Source organism: Eptatretus burgeri, chromosome 9 (genome assembly GCF_056783735.1).
Source record: "Eptatretus burgeri isolate ZD-2024b chromosome 9, Ebu_testis_v1, whole genome shotgun sequence".
NCBI classification, from domain to species: Eukaryota; Metazoa; Chordata; class Myxini; order Myxiniformes; family Myxinidae; genus Eptatretus; species Eptatretus burgeri.
The window spans coordinates 7,514,980-7,529,813 of record NC_140969.1 but is presented as its reverse complement, the minus strand read 5'-3'; the positions used below and the strand labels follow the sequence as shown (position 1 = coordinate 7,529,813).

General features: G+C 40.7%; 1 protein-coding gene across 1 annotated transcript in view; it reads right to left on the bottom strand.

Annotated features, from left to right (window-relative positions):
* LOC147019483 (potassium voltage-gated channel subfamily KQT member 4-like) overlaps positions 1 to 11,468 on the bottom strand; it is a 311,546-nt gene extending 300,078 nt beyond the window's left edge. The window contains exon 1 of the mRNA XM_085894007.1: positions 11,454 to 11,468. The gene's annotated coding sequence lies outside the window, so the exon portion shown is untranslated. The remainder of the gene's footprint in view (positions 1 to 11,453) is intronic.
* Between the last annotated feature and the right edge of the window lie 3,366 nt (positions 11,469 to 14,834).

Sequence of the window (14,834 nt, the reverse complement as noted above, 5' to 3'; positions counted from 1 at the left end):
AAGAAGAAGAAGAAGAAGAAGAAGAAGAAGAAGAAGAAGAAGAAGAAGAAGAAGAAGAAGAAGAAGAAGAAGAAGAAGAAGAAGAAGAAGAAGAAGAAGAAGAAGAAGAAGAAGAAGAAGAAGAAGAAGAAGAAGAAGAAGAAGAAGAAGAAGAAGAAGAAGAAGAAGAAGAAGAAGAAGAAGAAGAAGAAGAAGAAGAAGAAGAAGAAGAAGAAGAAGAAGAAGAAGAAGAAGAAGAAGAAGAAGAAGAAGAAGAAGAAGAAGAAGAAGAAGAAGAAGAAGAAGAAGAAGAAGAAGAAGAAGAAGAAGAAGAAGAAGAAGAAGAAGAAGAAGAAGAAGAAGAAGAAGAAGAAGAAGAAGAAGAAGAAGAAGAAGAAGAAGAAGAAGAAGAAGAAGAAGAAGAAGAAGAAGAAGAAGAAGAAGAAGAAGAAGAAGAAGAAGAAGAAGAAGAAGAAGAAGAAGAAGAAGAAGAAGAAGAAGAAGAAGAAGAAGAAGAAGAAGAAGAAGAAGAAGAAGAAGAAGAAGAAGAAGAAGAAGAAGAAGAAGAAGAAGAAGAAGAAGAAGAAGAAGAAGAAGAAGAAGAAGAAGAAGAAGAAGAAGAAGAAGAAGAAGAAGAAGAAGAAGAAGAAGAAGAAGAAGAAGAAGAAGAAGAAGAAGAAGAAGAAGAAGAAGAAGAAGAAGAAGAAGAAGAAGAAGAAGAAGAAGAAGAAGAAGAAGAAGAAGAAGAAGAAGAAGAAGAAGAAGAAGAAGAAGAAGAAGAAGAAGAAGAAGAAGAAGAAGAAGAAGAAGAAGAAGAAGAAGAAGAAGAAGAAGAAGAAGAAGAAGAAGAAGAAGAAGAAGAAGAAGAAGAAGAAGAAGAAGAAGAAGAAGAAGAAGAAGAAGAAGAAGAAGAAGAAGAAGAAGAAGAAGAAGAAGAAGAAGAAGAAGAAGAAGAAGAAGAAGAAGAAGAAGAAGAAGAAGAAGAAGAAGAAGAAGAAGAAGAAGAAGAAGAAGAAGAAGAAGAAGAAGAAGAAGAAGAAGAAGAAGAAGAAGAAGAAGAAGAAGAAGAAGAAGAAGAAGAAGAAGAAGAAGAAGAAGAAGAAGAAGAAGAAGAAGAAGAAGAAGAAGAAGAAGAAGAAGAAGAAGAAGAAGAAGAAGAAGAAGAAGAAGAAGAAGAAGAAGAAGAAGAAGAAGAAGAAGAAGAAGAAGAAGAAGAAGAAGAAGAAGAAGAAGAAGAAGAAGAAGAAGAAGAAGAAGAAGAAGAAGAAGAAGAAGAAGAAGAAGAAGAAGAAGAAGAAGAAGAAGAAGAAGAAGAAGAAGAAGAAGAAGAAGAAGAAGAAGAAGAAGAAGAAGAAGAAGAAGAAGAAGAAGAAGAAGAAGAAGAAGAAGAAGAAGAAGAAGAAGAAGAAGAAGAAGAAGAAGAAGAAGAAGAAGAAGAAGAAGAAGAAGAAGAAGAAGAAGAAGAAGAAGAAGAAGAAGAAGAAGAAGAAGAAGAAGAAGAAGAAGAAGAAGAAGAAGAAGAAGAAGAAGAAGAAGAAGAAGAAGAAGAAGAAGAAGAAGAAGAAGAAGAAGAAGAAGAAGAAGAAGAAGAAGAAGAAGAAGAAGAAGAAGAAGAAGAAGAAGAAGAAGAAGAAGAAGAAGAAGAAGAAGAAGAAGAAGAAGAAGAAGAAGAAGAAGAAGAAGAAGAAGAAGAAGAAGAAGAAGAAGAAGAAGAAGAAGAAGAAGAAGAAGAAGAAGAAGAAGAAGAAGAAGAAGAAGAAGAAGAAGAAGAAGAAGAAGAAGAAGAAGAAGAAGAAGAAGAAGAAGAAGAAGAAGAAGAAGAAGAAGAAGAAGAAGAAGAAGAAGAAGAAGAAGAAGAAGAAGAAGAAGAAGAAGAAGAAGAAGAAGAAGAAGAAGAAGAAGAAGAAGAAGAAGAAGAAGAAGAAGAAGAAGAAGAAGAAGAAGAAGAAGAAGAAGAAGAAGAAGAAGAAGAAGAAGAAGAAGAAGAAGAAGAAGAAGAAGAAGAAGAAGAAGAAGAAGAAGAAGAAGAAGAAGAAGAAGAAGAAGAAGAAGAAGAAGAAGAAGAAGAAGAAGAAGAAGAAGAAGAAGAAGAAGAAGAAGAAGAAGAAGAAGATGAAGAAGAAGAAGAAAAAGTAGAAGAACAGGAAGAAGAAGAAGAAGAAGAAGAAGAAGAAGAAGAAGAAGAAGAAGAAGAAGAAGAAGAAGAAGAATCGGTGAAAGGTAGCGTTTTTATTTTATTTTTTAAATTTAAGATAAGAAATGGAGTAATTAGTTGGGAGGGATGGGGGACGTTAAGAGAGTGGGAAAGATACAAATTGATTATAATGGGGAGATAAAACAAATAAACAAGATCGTACACTGAGGGGAACAAAGGGTAGGCCTCAAGCCTCAAGGATAGGCCTCAAGCACCCAGTAAGACAAGTTCGACGAAATCTCACAAAATAGCACGATTTTTGAAACAAAACCGAACTAGGAACACACAGTAACATGTCGGTGAGAAAATATAGTTAAAATGTGACAGATAACGACCGGAAACTTGACTTTGAGATCGTCAGCAGGGAGCCCCAAAGGAGACCTGCCAATGCTCCAAACCCAGAACCGGAAGTATTTTTCAATTTGTTTCAATTATTTTTCAACTTCTTCCTCATGTAAATATATTACGCACTGTATACACACATATATATATATATATAAATATATATATATATATATATATATGTATATGTATATATATATATATATATATATATATATATATATATATATATATATATATATATATACATACACACACACACACACACACACACACACACACACACACACACACACACACACACACACACACACACACACACACACACACACACACACACACACACACGATTAACCCTTCGATGAAGGCAACAACTTTTCACATTTCCAATCCTGGATGCGAGAGACCCGGCAAACCAATAGTGTACATATATATTTTGTTTCATTATTATTACTTTTTCATTTTGTAATAAAAGTCGATGCTAATGGATGAGTATTTGCTGAAAAAAGTGATTCATTGATCATTTTATTTGGAAGATGTCTCCACAACTTAGTCAAAAACTTTACACCTTTCCAGGTGTTGGGTCTGGGAAACCCAAAACACGAACAATCAGACCCATAAACTTACAAAGCTCGTGAAACTCTTAAACTCAGAAGAATAAAAAGAATAATCTTACCTTTACCAAAGGAATCGAAGCAGTAATCAAATCTCAAAGATGTTAAAACCACCAAAGAGAAGTCGATTCGAATAGGAAAACCTCAAAGGAGGAAATTACATGGAGAAATACATTCATACATGGCAGTGGAATGGAATGACGTCAAGAATTATTCAGATTCATTCACTTCCCCCCTCCAAGTTTAAAATTCGTTACCAGGACGTATCGTCATGCTAATTAGGTAATTAGACAAACCCCAAGGACTGGAAAGGAAGTTTAATGGTAAGAAGCTTTTCCCTCGAACCTGAATGAAATATTTTAATAGTTATGCCACAGAATTATTTGTAAGATATTGGAACATACAAGGAGGCTCATGGAAAGAAAAAAAGAAAAAGCAATCAGAGATTGCAGACCCTTGCCAGGATTTCTTTTGTGTGGTGTATTTTGTGTCCTGGTGTGCTTCCTAATTAATAAGAGACATAATTAGACCTGCCACTTTATAACTGCTGGCTGTGATGACCGGGTACCAAGACATCCTGCTTTGATGCAATCCCACTTTGATTGGACACCTGACCCTGACCCATGACGTTTTTTATTGTTATTAAATTGAATTCAGAATGGGATTAAAATAAATTCATTTCAAATCAAATGGAAGACCAAATAGGTACAGTCCTGAATTGGAGTCACCAGAAGGAACCCGAACAAGCAAAAAGCAAAGATGAAGTCATCAGGAGGAACCTGGATAGGATTCATATTTCAGCTGCTCCTCCTCTACCCTCAAATCCATCCAGGCACAGCCAAGTGAGCCTAATTCAAAATAAATAAATAAAGAACTAAATAATCCAGATTAAAAAAATTAAATAATTATGTTTGCCAAACTATGTGTCCGATCAAGTTGAAATTTAAAACATGTATTCCACATCACTACTTTATCACAATTGTGAAGTTTCACATCAATTGATAAAGCGGTTCCAGAGAAAACATTATTTAATATTTTTCTTCAAGCCAATATGATTGCCAAACCATGTGATCCATCAATTATTCCAGTACAAACTTGTACACCCATGGCTTGGGGAACATTTGAGGAAGGTTTCCTCTCGATCTGTCCAGCCATTCTGGAGAAAAGTTTTTTTTTAAAATAAGTTTTAGGGTAAATCAAACATGACTGCCAAACCATGTGACCCATGATGTCAGATGTGTGAACCTTTCATTCCTCATGGAAAGGTGGTCATACCTGTGACATTTCACCTCGATCTGTTCAGCCACTTCAGGGAAGAAGATTTTTGAAGGTTTAAAAAAACAACTTGAGTAATTCGACTGCACACAGTCGACGGGGATGCCTCTGCTCTCCCGCACAAACACTTGAGTATTGACAAATTTGACCCTTGACCTTTATCATATCTGGCCCAAAATCGAATCAGTTAATTGCCCTGTCTAACTTTACCTTTGTACCAAGTTTGATGAAATTCTGTCCAATATTTCTTGAGTTAGGGCGTAAACAGTAAAATTTCAGAGTTTGACCTTGACCTTTGACCCTTGACCTATATCCCATCTGGGCCAAAATCTAATCACTTAATTGCCCTGTCTTACTTTACCTTTTTACTATGTTTGATGAAATTCTACAATTTGCTTCTTGAGTTATCGCGTAAATGAAAATCCGGACGGACAAACGGATGGATGGACGAACGGACGGACAGACAACCTGGAAACATAATGCCTCCGGCACCCTTGGTGCGGAGGCAGAAGAAACAATATGGTCACCGAACCACGTGACCGATGATGTCATAAAAAATTTTCTGTGGCCCATTTGATCCCTAAATGACCCTGAAAACTTTTCATACTGATTAGATGTAGCGTTATACATGTGCAATTCTGACGTCATCAAAAAAAAAATCACATTCCCCATGAGGAATACTTGCTATGTGCCAAGTTTCAATTTTTTTCCTTGGTGCATTTTCAAAGCAACGGTGGTCCAACGTTTTTCCATTTTTCCAATATGGCGACCACACCACGTGTCCTATGACCTCATAATTATGAATAGGACATTCTACATGAGTAGTCGCACCTGTGGTGAAAATTTCGTCTCAATCTGACAAGCGGTTGCGGAGAAAAACACGAAAGTTCTGTGCGGACAAACCAAAAATCAGACAGACAGACAAACTCTCCTTTGGGAGGGTAAAATTATATAAATATGATATAAAAATTACAGAGCACAACAACAACCTTACCGGGTTCAGATGAAACTTGGTGAACAGGTGAGGCAAGTGACAAGGGTGAACTGATTTGATTTTGGTGAAGATCCTTATCCGGATCCGGATACGAGGATTTAAAAAAGTGATTCTTCACCATTGAGAGTTGGGCCAAAAATTATATGCAGCACGATGTCTCAAAAAGTTGAGAACGGATTCGGATGAAACTTGGTGGATGAGCTGGGTTAGTGAAAAGAACAAGCTGATAAAATTTTGGTTGAGGTCTGAACGCAGATCCGCCCTATCAGGGGGATACAAAACGTAAACTGTTGGGGTATGCGCTCTAACCTGGTGGAGGTATGCGCTCCACCCCGTGGACATTCTAGGTTATCTTATTACTTGCTGGAGTACCTGGCATTGCCTGGGGAAAAAATAGGAATAAGAAAGGGGTAAATTGTGGTGCTTACTATATATCACATTTATATATCACATTTAATTTGGACACATTTCACATTTCTTTGTCGTTGTCGTTGTCAGTGTTCGTCATCAGTGCTCCAGTGGCTCGGGGTCAACCACATTGCGTGTTTGACTGTTGGGTGCAAGGTTGCCGAGCTTCACTACACTGCAGGTCCGAGAGGCAGCAACATACAGCTGACCTTGGGAGAAGCACGGGACAGAGAGGTCGACACCGATTGCCTTGCACGTCTGACCTTGAGCCTTGTTGATCGTCATCGCAAAGCATGGCTTGCAAGGAAAATGGAGTCGCGAAACTGGAAGGGCAGCTCGGAGTCGGATGGAATGAGCGGGATCCTCAGCAGAAGAATGAGTTCTCCTTTGTATGGTCCATAGGAGACAGTGGCCTCAATGATATTGGCATGCAGGTAGGTTATGATGCAGCGTGTGCCATTGGTGGTCTTGGGTGGCTCCATGTTTCGCAGGATCATGATGGGCACACCGAGTTTCAGCTTCAAGAGGTGTAGTGGCATTCCTGACAGCTCGAGAGAATTGAGCAGCTCAAAATGGTAAGTGACTGCCTCCTCGTCACAGATGGCACTGTCCACAGATTTGTCGATCCTCTCATCGCCGGGGAACTCTCCCATGAGTTAGTTGTTGAGCTGGTTGACATTGGTGTTCAGCACAGAGAGAATTGTATGCTCAGCCAGCCACTCAGACCTTACTCCATTTGTGGTCAAGCAAGGGTCGACTTCAGCCTTGAGCTCCTCCATTGTGGAGACGACCTTGCCCAGTCCAGGAGGAATTGCAATCGTGTCTGGTATAGACGCAAATGGGATCTGTCCATTGCCAATTTCCAGGAGCAGCTTGGAGAAGTTGGTGGCCCCTTCATTGCCAGACAGGTGAGCTCGCATGTTGGTGGTCAGGTGCTTGACAGTTACATGGCGCCACAGGTGGGACGTCTTCAGTCTGATGTTGACAATGTTGGATCTGGTGCCTCTCTTGACCACTGGAAGGATCTGCAAGAAGTCTCTGCAGAGCAGTGTGGGGATGCCTCCCATGGGTTGCTGGACTCCTCTGATGTCCTGCAGTGTGTGGTCCACAGCTTCGTAGGCTGACTTGTGAGTCATCTGGGCCTCATCCACAATGATGGCAGCAGCATCCTTGATGACCTTGGCCAATGCTGTTCCACGCTTGATGTTGCATGTTGAGTGGGATCTTGAAGGTGCTGTGCAGCGTTCGTCCTCTCTGGAGCAGTGTTGCGGTAATTCCACTGGACGCAGTAGCAAGAGCAATCTTGCCTCGTGAGTGAATCATTTTCAGTATTGTGTTGATGACGAAGCTCTTGCCTGTGCCTCCCGGTGCACCGAGCAAGATGAGGTTACTGCTCCTGTTGCCATTGATGATGCTACCTTGCTGCACCAGTTCAAGGACTGCATTGCAGACCTGACGCTGGTCATCTGTCAGGTGCTGTTGGAGATCATCAGCCTGGACAGCCAACTGCTCTTGGTTGTAGTCCACTTCCCTGAAGTACTCTTTCTCGAGCCTATCTTCTGTGCCTCTCTGGTGTAGGTAGGTCATAAAAACTGAGATGACGGCCGCCCATCATGATCACTTTGTCCTCGAGGGAACAAAGTGCAAGGTTATAGACCTCCTCGTTGTAGTCAGCATCAGGATTGCCAACAATGTGATGGTGCTGGACCAGGTAGTCTTCAGAGAGGAGGCCACGGAACTGATCCCAGAGTGTGTGTGGATTGCTAGGGAAACAGGTGGTGAGGATGACTGCCATGAGACTCCTGAGGTTTGGTGCACACTGGCTGATGCCTAGCTCCTCCATAGCAAGGTGGAGGTGATGGTCATTTTCCAGGAGTCCCCTTGTGAGACAGGCTTCAGGGAAGGACAATTCCTGGCCATCCACATTTCAGAGAAGGACAATTCCTTCTCAGAGCAGTGAAGCAGGAGGGGCCACAGACTTCAGTCAGGAGAAGTCGAACGTAGTAACAGTCACCCTGTCTCGGACTGATGCTGTAGATGTGGCTAATTGCCGGAGCCTTCCAGATTTCATGTGGACCTTCGACCACCTCTCCTCGCTTGCAGCGGGCCAACTTCTTGTGCGACTTGTCCCACGTGTAGTACTCTGGCACCTCGTGGTATTTTAGCATCATGGCAAAATCCTCATGACTGCAGAGGTCGAAGAAGGCAGTCAGCGTAGTGGCTGGCAGTGGTCGCTGTGCCATCTCAATGGCATTGCCCACAATGAAGTAGACTCGCACGCCATTCTCGAGCTGGACGGCTAGGCCAATGACTGGAGGGAGATGCTCGGGAATTGGGTGCTCCAGGATCCTCCAGACTGCCTCGCTGTTGCCGACGTAGCATGCATTCTGGAACTGAGCTACCTCATCCACTTGACGGTTTCCGGCCTCCTCATTGGCTCACTGCAGTTCAAACACTGCCTGATTGGTCCCCTTGGTGACATACTTTGTGATATACTTGACACTGTTGATGCTGGAGCAGATCTTAATGTTGATATGGCAATTTAATTGGTGGAGGAGGAATGGGTTGGAGGGTACCACCCACTTGTTGGTGACTACCTGTACCACCCATTTTCCCTGCTGGCACATCTTTATTTTACTGGTGTGACCACCATCTTCTAGCTTGAGATGGTGATACTTGGGCGTAGCTGTCATTTCCTTGCTCAGTGCTCTGCAGGAATGGCTTTGAGAAATCCTTTGAGCATTTGTGGTCCTTCATGCAAGTTCTGCATGAAGGCTGTTGTGATTGAGGTTTCCGCATGGACCGTAGATCATGTGTGCCATGACCATCTTGTGCAGCAATGGCTCTTGCTCCTTGTCGGGAATTCAGCACTGATGACCAGGTCAATGTCTTTGGGCTTGACCTTGTCCTCTGGAGCAACCACGAGGATGTGGCCATGAGGAAGACCACGCTTATGGTACTCAATGGTGTACAGGAAGGCTCTCATCTTCCCAAAAGCTCCCTTATTTAATAGCTCCATGAGCTTCTTGTTCTTTTGGCAAAAGACACGGGCAATGATGTCTGGGCGATCGTGAGGCTCTTGGCCTGGCAGGAGGTTTTCCTGGACCTCGGTCCATTTGGGATTCATGCTCATTGTGATGAAGAAGTCAAGCCTTCCCATGCGACGCACATAGGCCATAGCATCACTCTGTTTCTCATGCATCCACCTCGGTCTAACAGTGTATGTTGCTGGAAGGACCACATTGCGAGGGTCACCATCGCTGGCCATGAGGCTGTCACGGAGGTTGTCATAGTTATCAGAAAGCAGGTTATTTTGCTCCGGTGGATAAAGCCCAGTCACTCTGTCTCTACCTTGCAGTAGACATCGACCAGAAACTGCAGAAAGAGTCGTCGCATCTGCAGTCTGTGGTTGCCCTCTCTCACCATGATGTGGTCGCTGTCGTACTGCAGCTGTGAGTTTTCGTCCATCCTGTCCAGTAGCAGTCCTGGCCACCAGATGGATGCTGTAGCCATCTGTTCCATATGGGAACACTATGGGATACTGGAGTGCATCATAAGATGCATGCAGCTCACTGATGCCCCATCGCGAAGTCTGAGGACAATGTCTCTGGGTTCTGTTGGCTCATTGTCTATTAGGATGGCGACTTCTGCTGCAGACTGGGTGTTGTAGCAGCATGTGTGCTCTCCTTGCAGTCGCTTATTCTCTCTGATGATGATCTGGCACTCTTTAGAGTTGCCTCCTTCTGCAAGTACATCTCTTGCAGTCTTGAGCTCATGGACCAGATGGTTATTCTGGTGAAACCACTTTGTGAGCATCTCAAGGATGTGTGGTTTGAGGCCACTGTGGTTCCTGGCAGCCAGCTCCTTGGTGTGTGAGTCCAGGAAGTAGACCTGTAGGAACTTTTACTGGCCCTCTTCAGGCGGGAGCAAGCTGCCAATGCGGTGGAACACTTGACTTTGGATCCGGAAGCTCGGGTTCCAGCCATGGACTTCAGCTTCCTTGTGCCCGAAGCTCATCATCGCAAAGCTGCCATTATACGTCCAAATGTTGTCACGGAAGTACTTGCTGAGGTACCTTCGCCTGAGAGAAGTTCCTTCAGCAAGAGAGGTCGGACAGGAGAGGGCTCAAGGACGACCTTGCCATCGCTGCAGCCCACACCCTTCGTCTCTCCCTTGAACTTGTAAGCAGAGCAGTGGGAGCAGACTTGGTCCATTTGGCCGATGTCTGCATGAGTTGTTGGATCAGCCGGGTCATACATGAATGCCACCCTGTTGGCATTGTTGTGCTCTAGTGCCCGGGCCAGTGCTTCTGCAGTGTGGTGACGCATTGCCTCAAGTCTTGCATCACGCTCTTCCTCAGTCTCATTTGCTCGCCACTGTTGTTGCCGATGAGCCTGTTCATTTAGCCTGGCATCTTGCTCCTCTTCAGTCTCTTGATGTCTGTTAGTGTGTTTTCACTGAGCTGCAGCTGCCTTTGGACCAATGGAGCTCTTCCTTTTTCGGGGAATCTAAAATCAGAAAGTTAAATTTTGATGAGAAACTTTGTAAACGTTCACTGGTCTGTCTTTGTCATATTTTGATCAGGTTGTGAAAAAAAAGTCGCGATGCGGAAAATCAATCAATTGCGGCAGAAAAATTGAAATGGCCCCAAAAAAAAAAAAAAAAAAAAAATCAACGAATTTTTTTTTTCTCGGTTTTGTTTTTTTATACATATAAAGGTGTGCTATCGTACCTCTGAGACATGCTGATTCCGAATATGCCTTTAGTTTTGCTCTGCGATGCGTAGTTCTCGAGTTATAAGAGGACAAACAAACATACACTACGACTTTATACATACATACACATATATATATATATATATATATATATATATATATATATATATATATATATATATATATATATATATATATATATATATATATATATATATATATATATATATATATATATATATATATATATATATATATATATATATATATATATATATATATATATATATATATATATATATATATATATATATATATATATATATATCCTGGTGTTGGCGCAGTGGTTAGGGCAGCAGCTTGGGATCCAAAAGGTCCTGAGTTCAAGCCCCGTTGGGCCACTGAATTAATACACCAGGGGGTTGACTCAGCCTGTCATCCTTCCGAGGTCGGCGAAATGAGTACCAGTATATACCCCGGTTAAAATAGGTGTACCAGATCCCTGTGTCGTAAAAGGTGACCAGGGTTGCGTCAGGAAGGGCATCCGGCGTAAAACATGTGCCAAATCACTATGCGGATCATACGGATGATCCGCTGTGGCGACCCCTAACGGGAGCAGCCGAAAGAAGAAGATATATATATATATATATATATATATATATATATATATATATATATATATATATATATATATATATATATATATATATATATATATATATATATATATATATATATATATGTAAAATATGTGCTGTATATATAAAATATATGTATATACACATAATCGAATATAAGACAATGTCAGTCAATAATAATATGGAATAGGCAAAGCCAAGAAGCGAACGTATAATTCTTCTTACATTCGCTTCTTAAATATATCAAATTAAAGTCTTTTAGCAATGAAAAAATAAATATTACTGAAACATTACCTTCACAACGACAACTACACCGACCAGAACAGGATCTCATCTGCAAAAATTAATATTACCTCAACATTACCTTCACAACGACAACTATACCGCCTCGAACAGGATCTCATCTGAAAAAAAAATCCTCAACATTACCTTCACAACGACAACTACACCGCCGAGAACAGGATCTCATGTAAAAAAATTAATATTACCTGAACATTATACCTCAACATTACTTTCACAACAACAACTACACCGCCGAGAACAGGATCTCATTTGATAAAAAATAAAATTCCTCAACATTACCTTCACAACAACAACTACACCGCCGAGAACAGGATCTCATCTGAAAAAATAATATTACCTCAACATTACCTTCACAACGACAACTACACCGCCGAGAACAGGATCTCATCTGAAAAAATAATATTACCTCAACATTACCTTCACAACGACAACTACACCGCCTAGAACATGATCTCATCTGATAAAGAAAAATCCTCAACATTACCTTCACAACGACAACTACACCGCCTAGAACATGATATCATTTGAAAAAGAAAAATCCTCAACATTACCTTCACAACGACAACTACACCGCCGAGAACAGGATCTCATCTAAAAAAAATTAATATTACCTCAACATTACTTTCACAACAACAACAACTACACCGCCTCGAATAGGATCTCATTTGAGAAAAAATAAAATTCCTCAACATTACCTTCAGAACGACAACTACACCGCCGAGAACAGGATCTCATCTGAAAAAATAATATTACCTCAACATTACCTTCACAACGACAACTACACCACCGAGAACAGGATCTCATCTGAAAAAATAAATATTACCTCAACATGATACCTCAACATTACCTTCACAACAACTACACCACTGAGAACAGGATCTCATCTGAAAAAATATATAACCTCAACATTAACTTCACAACGACAACTACACCGCCAAGAACAGGATTTCATCTGAAAAAAAAAATTACCTCAACATTACCTTCACAACGACAACTACACCACCGAGAACAGGATCTCATCTGAAAAAAATATATATTACCTCCACATTACCTTCGCAACAACAACACCGCCTAGAACATGATCTGATCTGAAAAAAAAATATTACCTCCACATTACCTTCACGACAACTACACTGCCGAGAACAGGATCTCATCTAAAAAAAAAAAAAATCCTCAACATGAACTTCACAACGACAACAACGCCGAGAACAGGATCTCATCTAAAAAAATTAATATTACCTCAACATTATACCTCAAGATGACCTTCACAACAACGACACCACCGAGAACAGGATCTCATCTGAAAAATAATATTACCGCCACATTACCTTCACAACGACAACTGCACTGCCGAGAACAGGATCTCATCTAAAAAAAAAAAATCCTCAACATGAACTTCACAACGACAACAACGCCGAGAACAGGATCTCATCTAAAAAAATTAATATTACCTCAACATTATACCTCAAGATGACCTTCACAACAACGACACCGCCGAGAACAGGATCTCATCTGAAAAAAAAATATATTACCTCCACATTACCTTCGCAACGACAACAACACCGCCTAGAACATGATCTGATCTGAAAAAAAATATTACCTCCACATTACCTTCACGACAACTACACTGCCGAGAACAGGATCTCATCTAAAAAAAAAAAAAATCCTCAACATGAACTTCACAACGACAACAACGCCGAGAACAGGATCTCATCTAAAAAAATTAATATTACCTCAACATTATACCTCAAGATGACCTTCACAACAACGACACCACCGAGAACAGGATCTCATCTGAAAAAAAATATTACCGCCACATTACCTTCACAACGACAACTGCACTGCTGAGAACAGGATCTCATCTAAAAAAAAAAAATCCTCAACATGAACTTCACAACGACAACAACGCCGAGAACAGGATCTCATCTAAAAAAATTAATATTACCTCAACATTATACCTCAAGATGACCTTCACAACAACGACACCGCCGAGAACAGGATCTCATCTGAAAAAAAATATTACCTCAACATTAACTTCACAACGACAACTACACCGCCTTGAACAGGATCTCATCTGAAAAAAATATTACCTCCACATTACGTTCACAACGACAACTACACCGCCTAGAACAGGATCTCATCTGAAAAAAAAAAATCCTCAACATTACCTTCACAACGACAACTACACTGCCGAGAACAGGATCTCATCTAAAAAAATAAATATTACCTCAACATTATACCTCAACATGACTTTCACAACAACTACACTGACGAGAACAGGATCTCATCTGAAAAAAATATATTACCTCAACATTAACTTCACAACGACAACTACACCACCGAGAACAGGATTTCATCTGAAAAAAAATATTACCTCCACATTACCTCCACAACGACAACTACACCGCCTAGAACAGGATCTCATCGAAAAAAAATATATTACCTCAACATTACCTTCACAACAACAACTACACCGCCTAGAACAGGATCTCATCTGAAAAAAAAAACATTACCTTAACATTACCTTCACAACGACAACAACACCGCCTAGAACAGGATCTCATCTGAAAAAAAAATATATTACCTCCACATTACCTTCACAACAATAAATACACCGCCTAGAACAGGATCTCATCTTAAACTTGAGGGGGAGCACTCGGGAGAGTGCAAAACCTCCGCCATCAATAATGCTGGGTCACTCAAGTGAACCTTATATCTTATTCATTAAATATGATGTCAACAGTGCTGAGAGTTGTAGTTCTTTTCTCCAACATTTTTTTGGGTGGGGGGGGGTTGGAAATCACTTAAAACATGTAGAAATGCAAAAAAAAGAAATCGAAATTTTTTTTTGAAAAAAGTTGCAAAAATTGTTTTTCTCCAACAATTTTTTTTGGGGGGGGGTTGGAAATCAGTTAAAACATGGAGAAATGCAAAAAAAAAATTTTCTCTAACAATTTTTTTTTTGGGGGGGGGGGTTGGAAAATCACTTAAAACATGGAGAAATGCAAAAAAAATCTTTTTCTCGAACAATTTTTTGGGGGGGGGGGGATGGGGTTGGAAATCACTTCAAACATGTGGAAATGCAAAAAAAAACATTTTTTTCTCTAACAATTTTTTGGGGGGGGCGGGGGGACCAAGTCCAGAATCGAATGGCATAATCCTTGGAACATACCTAACCCCCCCCCCCCCACCAAGTTTCATCGGAATCGGTCAAGGAGTTTTTCCGTAATACTGTTCACAAACAAACAAACAAACAAGCAGCCATAGACTGGTACTTACGAAATCGTCAACTTGACCTCTGACCTTGTTTAATAAAAGCTGTCTCTCGAAAAGGTAGCGACGCAAACCAGAAGTTTCTTCGATGATTCTGTA